The 16037-nt window shown below is 44.1% G+C and overlaps 1 long non-coding RNA gene across 1 annotated transcript; it reads right to left on the bottom strand.

The window, feature by feature from the left end:
* Positions 1-5444: 5444 nt before the first annotated feature.
* Positions 5445-11239, bottom strand: LOC115068190. The gene is made up of 3 exons (XR_003847569.1): positions 11153-11239; positions 10928-11060; positions 5445-5482 (listed from the first exon to the last, which is right to left on the bottom strand). It is a non-coding gene; the product is annotated as an uncharacterized LOC115068190 (long non-coding RNA).
* Between the last annotated feature and the right edge of the window lie 4798 nt (positions 11240-16037).

Genomic DNA, 16037 nt, shown 5'->3' with positions numbered 1-16037 from the left:
TGAGTTCAAGGCCTGCCTGGTCTACTCAGTGAGTTTGAAGGCCAGCTAGGGCTACTGGGAGACCCTGTCTCAAAAACAAAAAAGAAAAAAACAAAATAGGGTAAGACACTGATCTTCCTAAATGAGTTAATATTTCAAAGTATAATATCTGTAGAAAAAAAGACACAATTTACAAATGTGAAGCTTAATAATAAATAAATCACAAAGTGAACACATTGAGGTAACCTGCCCCCACCTGAGGAAGCACCCTGAGTCTCCCTTGAGCCCCCTTAGGTGAGGTTTTACAGTGTTTCAAACGCTCCCCTCCCTTGGAAATGTAAATGTGTTCTTTCCTATGCTCTCAACTCCTTTGTTGTTATTCTCATCATATACAATTTATTCTTTTTAATTTTAAAAGCCATGGTAGCTACATACTGATAGGTAAAAAGTTAGCGGAGAATGAGCGAATGGATGATGAGGCACCAAGGCACAGCTAAAACTCCATCAAAATAGGGTTTATTAGCAAAGGAACACATGGGGCAGATTCCCTTCCGGGCAGGGAAAATGTCTGCTCAGGTCTTGAGCTGGGGTCTTTTTAAAGGGGAGGCTTCTGCTTCCTGCAGAAGGCGGGAAGATGTATTTCTTTTAAAGTTGGAGGCGGGGGAGTGGGAGAGCAGGACTGTTGAAACCTGTCCTCTTTGGAGATCAAAGGGGAAGCCTGCTGTGTTGGCCAAACAGTGGAGAAAAGTCTGCTTCTCTTGACTTCAAAGGCCAAGGTGCTTATCAGCTAGGTTCCCTTTTCTCAGGAGCATGAGAAGTCCTTGGGATCCTGTTGGTGAGGGGGCAGGGCTATCTGAACCTTAACACATACAACACAAAAATTTCTGTTTTATCCTTCTTTTTCTTTCAGATTTTTTTGTTAAAATTTATGTGTCAGTGTTTATGTGTATTCAAGTATGTGTGGGTGCTGAAGAGGCCAGAGGGAGTGTCGTACCCCCCTCTGGAGCTGGAGTTATGGATGGTTGTCAGCCATCTGATGTGGGTGCTGGGAACCTAACTCAACTCATCTGGGAGAGCAGCCAGTGTTCTTAATCACTGAGCCAGCTCTCCACTCCCCCACCCCCATTTTAAGTGTGTGTTTACTGACATCAGTGACACCTGCATGCTTGTTCAACCATCAGTGCCGTTTCCAAATTTTATATCACATTCTCCAGCTCAAAATTGGTTCCATCCCTCCTGGAATAAATCCCTACAGTGTTGATGGCCTGTGATCCTTGCCTCTCAGTGACTTCACTTCTGGCCACTTCACTAACTGGACCAGCTCCAGTCTTTCCATCTATGGGCAACCAGTTCCTGAAAATGTCCTTCCCTTCCAGTCACACAACTGGTGTCTGTGGCCTGAGGCTGCTCCTTTTCAGAGCAGCTGTCCTGAACCAGTTGGTCTAAAATAGCCTACAAGTGATAAATCACTTGAGCCTTCTAAGGACCTTACTCTCGGGTGTCTAAATTTGAAACACAGGGCATGGTAGTGACCTGCAATTTCAGCACGAGGGATACCAAGGCAAGAGAATCACAAGTTTGAGGCCAGTCTGGGCTCTACATAGTGAGTTCTAGCCCAGCTTGGAATGAGACCCTGTCTGCGCGCACACACACACACACACACACACACACACACACACAAGGGGAGAGGAGTCCTGGTAATATAGCCAATTCGTAAAGTGCTTACCTTGCATACATGAAGCCCTGACTTTGATCCCCAATACTAGACCTAAAATAGTAGATATCTTAATACGTGCTCAATGAAATATTATTGAGTTAAATGGTATGACTTCATACCACCCCTTATAAAGGAGATAGGAGGGCTGGAGAGATGGCTCAGCAGTTAAGAGCACTGACTGCTCTTGCAGAGGACCCGGGTTCGATTCCCAGCACCCACATGGCAGCTACAAACCATCCTTAACTCCAATTCAGGGGAGTCCGAAGCCCTCTTCTGACCTCCGAGGCATTGCACCACATAGGTACACTCACATACATGCAGGCAATACACTCATACACATAAAATAATAAAGTATTTTTAAAAATTTTTAAACAGAAAAAAAAAGGAGATAGGAAAGTCAGGAGTTCAAGGCCAGCCTGGGCCAAATGAGACTCTATCTCAGAAAACAAAATAAATAAATACATGGTATCATAAGGCTAATATTTAGCTCCACTGTAAAGTCTTTGCCAAAAACACTTAAATGCCCAGACGTGGTGGTGCACACCTTTAAATCCAGCACTCAGGAAGTAGAGGCAGGTGGATCTCTGTAAGACTGAGGCCAGCCTGGTCTACATAGCAAGTTCCAGGCTAGCTGGGCCTACAGGGAGACCCTGTCTGGAGAAAAAAAGACATGAATGACATGACAAAGGCAGGTAGCTCACTGTGCTTCTGTATACTGAAGAGCTTTCTAAGGATTTCCTACCAACTGGTAAGGAATTACCTCAGCAGTAGGCTGTCCTCAGAGAATGATCTCTGATAACCTCACCAGTATACCCAGTCCCCTCTTTAAGTAAAGGGGAAACCCCCTGAATGGGATAAGATAGCTCCTTTAAAAGTGGAGAGTTTTCTCTGGCAGGTAGTAGAAAGGTTCTCTGCTGGCTCAAAGATGAAGGGCCACCAGCCATGCAGCCAGGCCTGAGTTGCTAGGAGAAGCCCCCAACTGACCATCAGCAAGGAAATGGGGCCATCAGACCCACAACTGCAGGGAACTAATTAATTAAGTCAACAACCCAAAGGGAGTTTAGAGGTGGATCTTCCCTGGAACTTGCAGGAAAGAACCCAGATGGAAACCAAAGAAAAACAGTACTCATTTGTTGATTCTAACTCCCATTTTGCACATGAGGGAAGCAACTTGCTTAAAAGTCTGTATGTATGGCAGAGGTGGAGAATCCTGTGAGCTGACCTGTAACCTGGCTAACGTGCCTCCAGGGCAAGCTTTGGTCTTCATGCTACCCTGAGCTAGGTTTGAATCCTGGCTATACTGCTTGCCAGTTAGATGTTCTTGTCTAGCAAATGGAACAGTGGTTAACTTTGCTTAAACTGTGGGAAGATGGAGACACAGGCGAGCTGCTCAGTAATTTTTGTTTTTTTTCTCCATTGACCCCCCCATCTTTCTTTCTTAGCTTACCTCACTACCGTGTTCAAATTCCACAGAGTGTTTGTTTGTTTTTGCAGCTCTAAAGCCTTGTGCACACTGGGCAAGCACTCTACCTCAGAATCACACTTAAAACAATTTTTTTTAAATTACATTTACTGGGACTGGAGAGATGACTCAACAGTTAAGATCACTGGCGAAATGTTCCTAGAACCCATATGGCAGCTAACAACTAATCTGTAACTCCAGTTCTACAGATCCAGTGCCCTCTGTGGGCCCCAGGCATGCAAGTGGCGCACATACACACATAGGCAAAATACTCATACACATAAAATAAAAATAAATACGTCTTTTTAGTTTGTTTTAAAATTTTTGTTTTGAAACAGAGTCTCCCTGTAGCCCCAGTTGGCCTGCAACTTGCTATATAGACCAGGCTAGCCTTGAACTCACAGAGGTCCACCTGCTTCTGCCTCCCCAGTGCTGGGATTAAAGGCATTTGCCACTATGCCTGGCTTAACTTTATTTTTTGAGAAAGGGTCTCCTTGTAGCCCCAACTGTCCTAGAATTCACAATTCACTGTGCAGACCAGGCTGGCCTTGATCTCACAAAGATATGTCTGCCTCCGCCTCAGGAGTGCTGGGAGTGGATTAAAGGCATGCATACCCCATCTAAATAACAAAGCTTGTTTTGTTTTTTTTTAAAGATTTATTTAGGTCTGGTAGTACATGCATTGTCTCTTCCCTAGAGGCTCTTTCATCAACCCCCCCGGCTTATTTTCCTGAGAAATAATGCCTGAGTTTGATATATATATAGTGTGTGTGCGTGCACACACACACACACACAAAGCACATGCTACATTGGGCAAGTGAAGAAGTCAGGGGACAACTTTGGGAATTGGTTCTCCCCTTCTACCATATGGATCCTCAAGATCTCACTCACTCTTGGTGGCAAGTTCCTTTATCCACCTTTAGCCATTTGTTCAGCCCCACAGTTACATTTTTAGATGTTAAAACTTTACAGGACATCATTTCTCTGCCCAGATCGTGTCTTCCTGTGGTTTCTGAGGCCTCTGTGACCTGGCTTCCCAGCTTCCTCTGTCTCCACTAGTTGTCCCCTGGCTCCCTCAGCCAGCCACACTGGCCCCTTAACTGAAATTCAATGTACTAAGCTCAGTCCTGCCTCAGGCCCATTCATGGACATTCTCCTCTTCCCTAGAGGCTCTTTCATCAAACCCCCCAGGCTTATTTATTACTTTGTATTGTGAAACGTAACAAGCACACAAAAAATGCATCAAGTTCTGTTTGTAAATTGGGCACAGTAGGGGTTAGATAGATGGCTCGGTGGTTAGGAGTACTGTCTGTTCTTGAATCTGGGTTTGGTTCCCAGCACCCACATGGTGGCTAACAACCGTCCATAACTCCAGTTCCAAGGGATCTGGGGCCCTCTTCTGTGAGCACTGCACAACATGGGTGCGCTTACATACATGCAGACACTAGACTCATACACATAAAATAAAATGAAAATAATAAACAAAAAATACTTTAAAAATTGGTCACAGCGGTACATGCATCTATTCCCAAGTGAAGCAGGAGGATTGTGAGTTCAAGTTCACTCTGCAGATAGGGAGACCCTGTCTCAAAAATGATAGTCATATAAACTATGTATGCCTAGTTTAATAAATGATAAACCATAATCACCCAAGCTACTCACCACCCAGTTCAGAAAATAAAATACCACCAGCTCCTCAAAGCTCCTATGGGTTCTCTCTCTCTCTCTCTCTCTCTCTCTCTCCCTGCCTCCCTCCCTCCCTCTGTGTGTGTGTCTGTGTGTATACATGAGCACGTGTTTGTATATGTGTACATGTATGCATGTGAGACCAGGGGCTGACACTGGGTGTCTTTCTCAATCATGTTTTGAGACACAGTCTCCTACTGAACCTGGAACTTGCTAATTGGGCTAGACTGGCTGTGTTATACCTCATTCACAGGACCCCAAGAAGACCACCGAGGACCCAACACACCAAAAATGCAAAAGCAAGGTTTATAGTTTATTCTGGCTTAAGCTTGGGCTCTCAGACCACTGATATAACGGAACCGTGCTGAGCGCCCCGGGTGGGGGAAGGGGCTCTTTATAGGTTAGAGACAAAGGGAGGAGGGGAATAACAGTGTCACTTTGTGGTTGGTCCAAGAATCCCGCTCGCGCCAATGCACCTTTGAACTGATCGGTTGTACAGGATGCGGTCGTGGAGATTTTTTATTGGTGGGTGTTGTTCTCAGGGTTGTGGAGTGTGCCGGCCATCTGTGTGGTCAGGAGTCTTTATTTTCACTCTATAGAGCAGTGTTCATACCCGGGCTTATCTAATCTATAGTTTCCTGGAATGGGAACAGCAGGGGAGGAGTAGCACCAAGTGTGCATTTCAAGCATTACACAGAAGTTGAAAAGAGCAATCAGTGGGGTGTCAGGAGGGGTTGAATGAGGGGGATCTCTGGGTCCTACAGCTGGGCAGCAAGCCCCAGGGATCTGCCCACTACCAACACCCCCCTAACACCACACACACACCACTGCCCATGCTCTGATTACAGATATGCTTTTTGTGCCTGGTCTTTTACAAGGTGTTGGGGATTGAACTCACATCTTCATGTACTAAACTCAATCCTTACCAGCTAAGCCATCTCCTCAGCCCCTCTTTGCATCTCTTTATATGTTTGGCACCTGAGTCTGTACCCCATTGGTTTTCCTGTGCTGTGGTTTGGATGTGGTTCCAGTGTGTCCTCCTAAAGTTTCCTTTATCCAAGTCTTGATTCCTTGTGTGGTGAGACTGAGATGGTGTGCCATTAAATTTTTTAACTATGTTTATTTATTCATTTTGTGTGTGTGTGCGCGCCATGGAGCTTGTGTGGATAATCAGAGCACAACTTAAGGGAGTCGTTGTCTCCTGCCACATTGTGGGTCCCATGGACAAAACTCAAGTTGTCCAGGCCTGTGCAGCAAGTGATTTTACCCACTGTGCCATCTTGCCAGCTCAAGGTGAGGGGACCTTTAATAGGTAAGGTCTATCAGGAGGTTCTTAGGTCATGAGAAGGTGCCCTAGGGGATTGATGGAGTTCTGGTGTTCTCTGTGAAACCCTGGTTAGCTTATTTTTTGGTCAAGGTTTTTTGGGGAAAGGGGGTTGTTGACTTGTTTTTGTGACAGAGTCTTGTGTAGCACAGGCTGGTCTCAAAGAGTTACTAAGTAACAGGATAACTTTGAATTCCTAATCCTCCTGCCTCTACCTCCCAAATACTGGGATTACTCCTGGCTTGATCCTAATTCTTTTCTTTCTTTTTTCTTTTCTTTTCTTTTTCTTTTCTTTTTTCTTTTTTTGAGACAGGCACTCCCTGTTGCCACAGCTAGGCTGGAACTCATTATGTAGACCAGGATGGCCTTAATCGCACAGAGATCTGCCTGCTTCTGCTTCCTGAGTGCTGGGATTAAAGGTGTATGTACACTCAGGAGGCAGAGGCAGGCAGATCTCTGTAACCCCAACACTTGGGATACAAAGGAAAGTGGATCACTGTGAGATCGAGGTCAGCCTAGTCTACACTGTAAGTTCCAGGCCACTTGGGGCTACTGGGAGACCCTGTCTCAAAAAAAAAAAAAAAAAAACAAACAAAAAAAAAAACAGAAAAAAAGTCAATGAACTAAATAAACTTCTTTCTCTTATAAGTACCCAACCTCAGGTATTTAATTACACTAATAAAAACAGACTAATATAGATACAGCCTGTCTTTAATATTTTTTACATTACTGGGACCATACCGTTCTTTTGTGTTTTGATTCTTTGAAAAAACATTATTGGGGCTGGAGAGATGGCTCAGAGGTTAAGAGCACTAGCTACTCTTGCAGAGGACCCAGGTTTGGTTCCCAGCACCCACATAGCGACTAACAATGGTCAGTAACTCCAGTTCCAGGGAATCCAATGCCCTCTTCTAACCTCCACGGGTATTGCACAACAGGGGTGTACTTATATACACGCAGGCAATACACTAATATACATAAAATAAAAATAAAAAAAGAGACAGTAGCAGCGGAAACATCCAGGAAAGGCTGAGAAATGTAGCTATTAATTAGGCAGCTCTAAGCCTGTGTAAGTCTCAGTGATTCTATTCATAAAGAGAAGACCAAGTTGGACATGGGGATACACACCTTTAATTCCAGCTCTCAAGAGGCAGAGGCAGGAGGATCCCTGTGAGTTTGAGGCTATACTATCTACCTAGTTCCAGGCAAGCCAGGACTACATAGAGAGACTTATCTCAGGAGAGAGAGAGAGAGAGAGAGAGAGAGAGAGAGAGAGAGAGAGAGAGAGACTGAAGACTAATCCACTTGCCCAAAGACTCTGAAGGAAAGTGATTTAAGCCAGAAGACTGTGTTATCTCTGACTGGCCACCTTAAGTGAGCTTGCTATGAATGCTGGCCGCTCTTGCTCCCACCAACTCTTGTACATTCTCCCCTGCCCTTCTTCCTTTCACCATGGAATGAGGCAATGTGAATGCACTTAACAGAGATCTCTGACAACCTCTTGGATTTCCAAGTTTCAGAACAATGAGCCAAATAAATCTTTTTTATACAAATTACTCTACCTCAGGTATTCTGTTGTAGCAACATAAAATGGACCAAGACTCATGATCATACCAACACCTGCCTATTACCAACACCCCTACACACACCCCTGTTGCTCATACTCTAATTACAGCTATGCTTTTTTTGTGCTTGGTCTTCCATCATCCCAAACAGGTTTAAGGAGAGAAACATCAGCCAGCTACAGCGTCCGCTGGGCATTCAGCCAGTCCCAGATGGTGGCAGGAGCGGAAGTTGTAGATTGACAGGGAACAGACTTGAAGTCAAGGACCCCATTAGCCAATTTGATTTTTAGTTTTTTGTTTGTTTGTTTGTTTGAGACAGTGTTTCCTTATAGCTCCAGCTGGCCTGGAACTTGCTATGTAGACTAGACTGGCCTTGATCCCATAGAGATCCACCTGCCTTTGCCTCCCAAGTCCTGAGATTAAAGGTGTATGCCACCATGCCAGGCTTCCATTAGCCAATGTGAAACTATTTCCCCTCTTTAATGTTACAGAAATAATAAGCAAACTCAGCATCATTCCTATTGATGTTATTTTTTATTTTTAAATTTTCAATATTTTGTGTATGTGGGTATATGCACATGACTGCAGGTGCCTTAAGAGGCCAGAAGAGGGTGTTGGATCCCCTGGAACCAGAGTTACAGGCAGTCATGAACTGCTCAGTGTGGGAGCTGGGAACAGACCTCTACAAGAGCAGTATGTGCTCTTAACTGCTGAGCCATCTCTCCAGACCTGTTGACAATAACTTATGATTCATGGCCAAAACATCATGAAGTAGGGATTACTATTCTCATTTTACAGATGAGAAAGCTGAGGCTTAGGACAACTTAGTAAGTGGCCCTAGGGGTGTGAGGGAGTTGATTCTGCAGAGCAGGGCTCAGAAACTGAGCTAATCTGAGGCTTTCTACCTGGGGGAGACAACTCCTCAGCAGTTCCTTGAGAAATGTCAGTCTTAATGCAGTTGATTTCTAAAGAGAGACACTGGGTTATATAAATGAACAGTGTGTGTGTGTGTGTGTGTGTGTGTGTGTGTGTGTGTGTGTGTCTGTGTGTCTGTGTGTCTGTGTGTCTCTCTCTCTCTCTGTGTTAACGAAAGAGGGTGTTGGATCCCCTGGAACCAGAGTTACAGGCAGTCATGAACTGCTCAGTGTGGGAGCTGGGAACAGACCTCTACAAGAGCAGTATGTGCTCTTAACTGCTGAGCCATCTCTCCAGACCTGTTGACAATAACTTATGATTCATGGCCAAAACATCATGAAGTAGGGATTACTATTCTCATTTTACAGATGAGAAAGCTGAGGCTTAGGACAACTTAGTAAGTGGCCCTAGGGGTGTGAGGGAGTTGATTCTGCAGAGCAGGGCTCAGAAACTGAGCTAATCTGAGGCTTTCTACCTGGGGGAGACAACTCCTCAGCAGTTCCTTGAGAAATGTCAGTCTTAATGCAGTTGATTTCTAAAGAGAGACACTGGGTTATATAAATGAACAGTGTGTGTGTGTGTGTGTGTGTGTGTGTGTGTGTGTGTCTGTCTGTCTGTCTGTCTGTCTGTCTGTCTGTCTGTCTGTCTGTCTGTCTGTCTGTCTGTCTGTCTGTCTGTCTGTCTGTCTGTCTGTCTGTCTGTCTGTCTGTCTGTCTGTCTGTCTGTCTGTCTGTCTGTCTGTCTGTCTGTCTGTCTGTCTGTCTGTCTGTCTGTCTGTCTGTCTGTCTGTCTGTCTGTCTGTCTGTCTGTCTGTCTGTCTGTCTGTCTGTCTGTCTGTCTGTCTGTCTGTCTGTCTGTCTGTCTGTCTGTCTGTCTGTCTGTCTGTCTGTCTGTCTGTCTGTCTGTCTGTCTGTCTGTGTTAATGATAACAGGGTTTATTGGAAAATTTGAGGCCCACCCAAAGGAAATACAACTCAGTTTCCAAACTCATTCTGGGCCACACATCTGTTTCCAAACTCATTCTGTACCACACATCTGTCAACATCATTTTTTTCTACTTTCATTTCTACTTTTTTTCCCCACAAAGCCACTCTTTCAATGCAAAAAACTAGTCACTGGGAAGAAAGGATGTAATTCTTTGAGATCAGACTTTTAACACAAATGGAGAAAAAAAACAAAAATCTTTTGTTTGTGTCAAGCAACAGTGCTGTTGCTGCTGATTTTGAAGTGTTATTTGTGAATTTTGGAAAATAGCCATTTATTAGATATGTCCTTTACAAATATTTTATCTCAGTCTCTGCCTTGTCCCCTCAATCCTTGATTTACTTATATTTTAAAAAGTGTCCCTGAGGGGTGTGATGGCACACACCTTTAATCCCACCATGCAGGAGGCAGAGTCAGGCAGATATCTGTGAGTTTGAGGCTAGCATGTTCCATATAGTGAGTTCCAGGCTAGCCAGAGCTACATAGTAGACTCCGTCTCAAAAAAAAAAAAATGGTGGGGAGGGGGCTTCTGGATGTGTATGAGCCTTGAGGACACCAGGACAATTAGGTGAGGCAGTCACAAAAAGCCATACAATGTCTCATTCTGTTTTTGGAAAATTCCCATCAGGAAAACCCACATACCTAGAAAGAAGATTAGTGGTTGCAAGGTTTTGGGGATGATGAAAACGCTCAAAATTAGACAGTGGTGATGGATACACATACGGGAATACACTAAAAACCACTGAAGTATACATTTAAAATGCTGTTTATGGTATGTGAATTATACCTCAATAAGGTTATTCTTTTAAAAAAAAAACTTCACATTAAAGAGCTACAAATTCTATCATGGCTATAAAAACTTTAGATAAGGCCCAACATAGTCATAAAATTTATTATAAGGAAACAGGGGAAACGGGAGAAAGCATCAGACTAACGCAGATGAAAAGGATTCATCTGGCCACTGCTGCCTTTGAAGATGGAAGGAGGCCATGAGCCAAAGACAAAGTCTAAGATTCCCCTATATAGCTTTGAGAAGGAAGGCAGAGCCCCATGGGACCCATTTTAGAGTTCTGTCCTCCAGAGCTTTAAGAGAACAAATGAGCGTTCTTTCAAGCCATTTAAGGCAGTGGCCGTTTGTTGTAGCAGCCACAGAAAACTATTATACTGTTTTTTATAGTGACCACAACTTCATTTTTACACCATGAACAGAGAGCCATTTAGGAAGGCCTCTAAATTTAGGCTAAAGGGCATGATACGCCAGATATATGGGTTCAAATTCGAGCTCTGCTACTTACTGTAGTGGATCTTGATGTGTCACTTAACTTTCTGTGCCTCAGCTTCCTCATCTGTGAAACGGGCTGATGATAATACCTCTCTCACTCTCTGTTGTGAAGATTAGATGAGGTCCTGTATGTTGGATGTGGTGGCCTAGAGCAGTGCAAAACATGGATATAAGGTCATTTGCTCTCATCCCATCTCGCATGGTCTTTCAAGAAAAGAAAAACAACAACCATAACAACCATTCAGGAGATGAGAAAATAAATCCACTTATACTTTTCCAAAGCCATTTTCTTCCTTCTACCAGCCCATTCAAATCATCAGGTTCCACAAATCGAGTTTCCCCTAGAGCTCAAGCTAAAAGCTTTTAAGACAGTCCCCTCCCTAGAAGATCATCCACTAGAACACTTTCCCAGGCTCTGAATCAGGAAGGAAGTCGGGAGCCAATCTATAATTTTTCCTGAACAGATTTTCTGTTTCCTGTAATCATGTGTTTCTCAGAAATTACTGCTTGGTCTACAAATGAGGTCCAAAACATGCTTTCACCCAGTTCCTCAAAACACTGTAAGCACTTAGCAAATGCTGGCTGTGTGTCCCTCCAACTGCTCTCTTCTCCGCCCCCGCCCCATCTATCTATCTATCTCATAGCCCAGGCTGGCCTCAAATTCACTATGTAGCCAAGAATGACATTGAACTTCTGATCCTCCTGCCTCCAGGTCTCGAGTGCTGTGATTACAAATGTGCACCATCGTGTTCAGTTTTATGTATTGCTAGGGATGGAACCCAGGGCTTCCTGTTGGAAGGAAGGCAAGCCCTCTGCCAAATGGGCCATATCCCCAGCCCTCAGATCTCTTTCTGACTTTAAGCTGTGGAATTTTATAACTGGAATAACTTTGGTCGTGAATAGTCCAGGACCCTGGTTTTGCAAATACACAGGCTGCCTGGGCTCATGCAGCAGATACCCAGAGAGCAACTCTTGTGGTTCGCAGTCTCATCATGGACTGAAGCTGACCTGACCTCCAGACACACCTGGACAAGTTACTTGTTGAATCAAGTTCCTATTATTACTGTGTCTCGTTTTCTTATGCTTCCTTCACCAAAATTAAACTTCTTTTTTCAAATTTAGATTTTAGAAAAAGTTAAGAAATACCACCAATACTACCTCTGGTTACATCTATTTCCATCCCCTACATGAGTATGAAGAGACACTAGCGAACTTCATGTGATTTTCAGTTGATGTGCTGGAACTCTGACTTTCCCAACTGGGTCTGAATTGCAGAAGTATAAGACTGGCTTGTTGGAAACGCACACAGGACCACGTTAGCCCCAAAATTAAAATAGTTAACAGGAAAACAGAGTTCTGCTTTTTCCTTTTCTCTACCAACAAGCATTTGGTTCAAAGTCAGATCACTGACTGAGGAAATTTAAAAATCAAAACAGGAAGCAGCAAGTGGCTGGCAAAGCTCTGCGCTCAGCAGAAGACCCCAAGCAATACAAAGCTTCCGCAGGCCCGGGTAGACAGAGACATCCAGCACCCAGCCCATAACAATGCTTTGTATTGAACAACCCCCCGGGGTCCCTCACCTTTCCACTGTCATTCAGAGCAAGAACTCAGGTGTCTTTATTGTATCCCCTACTCCTGAGCACAGCTACTCTTATTGGTTACACACACACACACACACACACACACACACACACACAAATCCTCTAAAAGATCTTATTTCAGATATTGTAACAATGTGTGGATCATTTGCTTCAACTTAAAGCATTTTATTTCCTTTTCTTCTTTTATTATTTTGGCCGGCATTCTAGTACAACCCTAAAAGCAGAGCTTATCCTGATTTTTTTTTTTTTTCTTTTTGAGACAGAGCCTCCCTGTAGCCCCAGTTGACCGGTAACTTGCTATGTAGACCAGGCTGCCTTGATCTCTCTCTCTCTTTAAAATTCACTTATTTATTTATTTTTATTGTACGTGTTATGCCTACATGTAAGTGCACCTGTGTCCTGCAGTGCCTGGGGAGGCCAGAAAAGGGTGTTGGATCCCCTGGAACTGGAGTTAAAGCCGGTTGTTAGCCACCATGTGGGTGCTGGGATTTGAACCTGGAGCTTCTGCAAGAACAGCCCCCTCTTTTTAAATAAAACTTTTTATTCTTCAAATGTTTACAACTGGTGAATGTTTTCCTTAGGAACTTCTCATGTCCAAGAAAAGGAAGGAGTATAGTCCCTGATTCAAACAAAGCCACACAGAAGGTGGGGGAGGATAACTATAAATCATCTTCACTGTGACATTATTGCTACAAAACTTCCAGTCAATGTTCTTCCAATGCTTTTTTTCCTCTTTCTGTTTTTAATGCAGAGGCCTTCTTTTGATGGCTGTAGTAGCTGATTGTTTTCTTTGTACACTTTTAAAGCATTGATACTTTTGTTTCATTCATAGATTCTTTGAGGCTCCTGTAACACCACACCACCTGCTGTAGTGGCATTTTGCAGGCGCCTTCATGGGGTCTGAGGCTGCCTCCCAAGGGGTTGGTAGATCATGAAATTGAATGTTGCTTCTTTTTAAAAATGTTATTATTTTATGTGTATGAGTGTATTGCCTGTATGTGTAAGTGCACCTGTGTTGTGCAATGCCTAGGGAGGTCAGAAGAGGGTGTTGAATCCCCAGGAACTGAAATTATAGACAGTTGTTTACTGTCATGTGGGTGCTGGGAATCGAACCCGGGTCCTCTGCAAGAGCAGTTAGTGCTCTTAACCAGTGAGCCATCTCTTCAGCCCTGATTCCTGATGCTAAGCATCACTCTGCCCACACACTCACAAGCCACCAAGCTTCTGGTACTATAAAGGATTTTTAAAAGCCTATTTAGAGTGGATGCTGAAACCACAACCTGGCCATTTTGATGCTCAGCAATGCTTCTGTATGATGCTGCATTCCTATAACACACAGCCTGTGCCAGAACTCATGGGAAGGCCATGCTGTCGCCCAGCCCCTTCTTCACAGCTGACATGGAACGCATTGAGAGGGCTGTGAACACACACTCCAGGGTCCTGGAAACTGACAGACTTTTCTAGAACCGCAACCGAAGTGCCATTGCTGATGGGATATTGGGTAAAGCCTCAAGTGCCCTGCCTCCTCTTCCTCAGTGTTAATTTAGGGCTGACTTAATCTCTTGATCGCAAAGAGATCTGCCTGTCTCTGACTCCTGAGTGTTTTATTAAAGGCATGCACCACTATGCCCAACTTTTTTTTTCTTCATTTTTGTTTCTTTTTTGTTTGTTTGTTTGTTTTCAAAAGGAATCATTTACTTTGTTGTGAAATGTTTCGAGGTAAGTCTACCGAATCTCTGTCCTCTCTTCTCCTTCCTCCTCTCTTCCTTCTTCCCCCTCTGTCTTCCTCTCCCGTCTCCTCTTCCCTTCCATTCCCCTCCTCTCCTCTTTCCTCCCCTCTCTCTCTCTATCTCTCTCTCTTCCCTCCTCCCTCCCTCTCTCTCTCCGCCTTCCTAGCTTCCATGAGCAGCCTTCTGACCCAGAAACATGGAGCCAAGTGACCATGGACTAAAAACCTTTGAAAGCATGAACCAAAGTAAATATTTCTTCCTTTAATACAAAAACTAGGCAGGAGGGATGGCTCAGTAAAGTGCTTGTTTTCCAAACACGAGGACCTGAGTTCAATCTCTAGAACCCAGATAAAAATGCTAGGCATGTATAGAGAGATAAGTGTGATGGCTCATGCCTGTAATCCCAGCACTGGGGAGACAGAAACTGGGCCCCCTGGCCAGTCAGTCGAGCTGCATTGGTGCATTTCAGACAAAAGAAAGACTGCCTCAAAGAAGGTGGAGGGCATTCCTGAGGATGACACCCAAGGTTGTCCTCCCGTCTTCACATGTAAACACACACACACACACACACACACACACACACACAAGCTGGGATTAAAAATAATAAAGGCTGCATGACAACAAACACTCATTTGTTCACCCCTCAGCTTTACTGAGTCATAACATTATGTCCTATTTGTTTCTGACCCTCAGAAAGTGATCAGTTTTGCTGGGTGTGATGGCCTACACCTTTAATCTCAGCACTTGGGAAACAGAGACAGGCAGATCTCTGTGAGTTTGAGGCCAACCTGGTCTACACACAGAGTTTTGAAGCCAGGGATACATAGTGAGATCCTGGCTTTAAAAAAAAAAGATCAACTGCACAATTTGCCCTATTTGCCCTTATTTTACAATTCATTACCAGCTAGGGGGGGGATGGGAGCCCAGTCCCCAAGTCCTTCCTGCTTACCTGTGACTTTTTGATGAGCTCTAAGTGCATCTCACTGAAACTGGACCTTAGCAATTTATTTCTTTACAAGGACCATCAGGGACCATATTGAGAGCTGACTATCACAGATGAGATAAAAAAAAAAAAATGTCTGTAACCTGCTAGAAAATAATCTGCATTGGAGGGATGTGGTGAAGATACAGAGCCATCAGATCAACTCCGTGTTATTGGAGTTTAAGGGGAAAAGCTATTGGTTCCGGAAGTCCCAACAAAGGCTCAACCACACATACCAATATGACAAAGAGATGAGAGGTGGGGAAAGGCAGAAAACGGAGATTTGGTCAACTTTGTCATACTGAGAAAAAGAACAGAAAAGAGGTCCATCTTTGAAGTACTAATAGGAGCTTCAGGTTTAAATAGAGGAATAATTGGAGCGGGGGTGAGAGGTTTGCTTAAGCATTCTTGGTTAAGGTGTTTTCTGGTTAACCATTATCTCTTCAGGTTCTGCCATAGGCTCTAGAGATATGGTTATCACTATCATCACTTGAAGGGAGAATATGGCTATGCCTGCCCTAGGGGGCACCCTCTCCTTCATAGATAGTTGCCTTCATTTGAGGGGCAGGGTGGTCTATCCAGCTAGACTTGCAGTTGCTTGGGTATAGTTTCAGCCCTTGTCACAAAGATGTGTATCAGTCAATCCTTTTGTTCCTGGAATCCAAGGAGGAGAGAATGACTCAAAAGGAAAACAGCCAGAGAGGTTCAAAGTGGGGTTTGCTGTGGGATATCATGCAGAGACTAAGAAAAAGCAATCGCAGCACCTAGAAGGCCAACTTTAGGGATGTGTTTGTTCTTAGGTGCTGATTC

This window comes from Nannospalax galili, unplaced genomic scaffold, assembly GCF_000622305.1.
Source record: "Nannospalax galili isolate Female #2095 unplaced genomic scaffold, S.galili_v1.0 scaffold107, whole genome shotgun sequence".
NCBI lineage: Eukaryota > Metazoa > Chordata > Mammalia > Rodentia > Spalacidae > Nannospalax > Nannospalax galili.
Note: the sequence above shows the minus strand (reverse complement) of the source record. Positions and strands in the feature narration are given on the sequence as shown.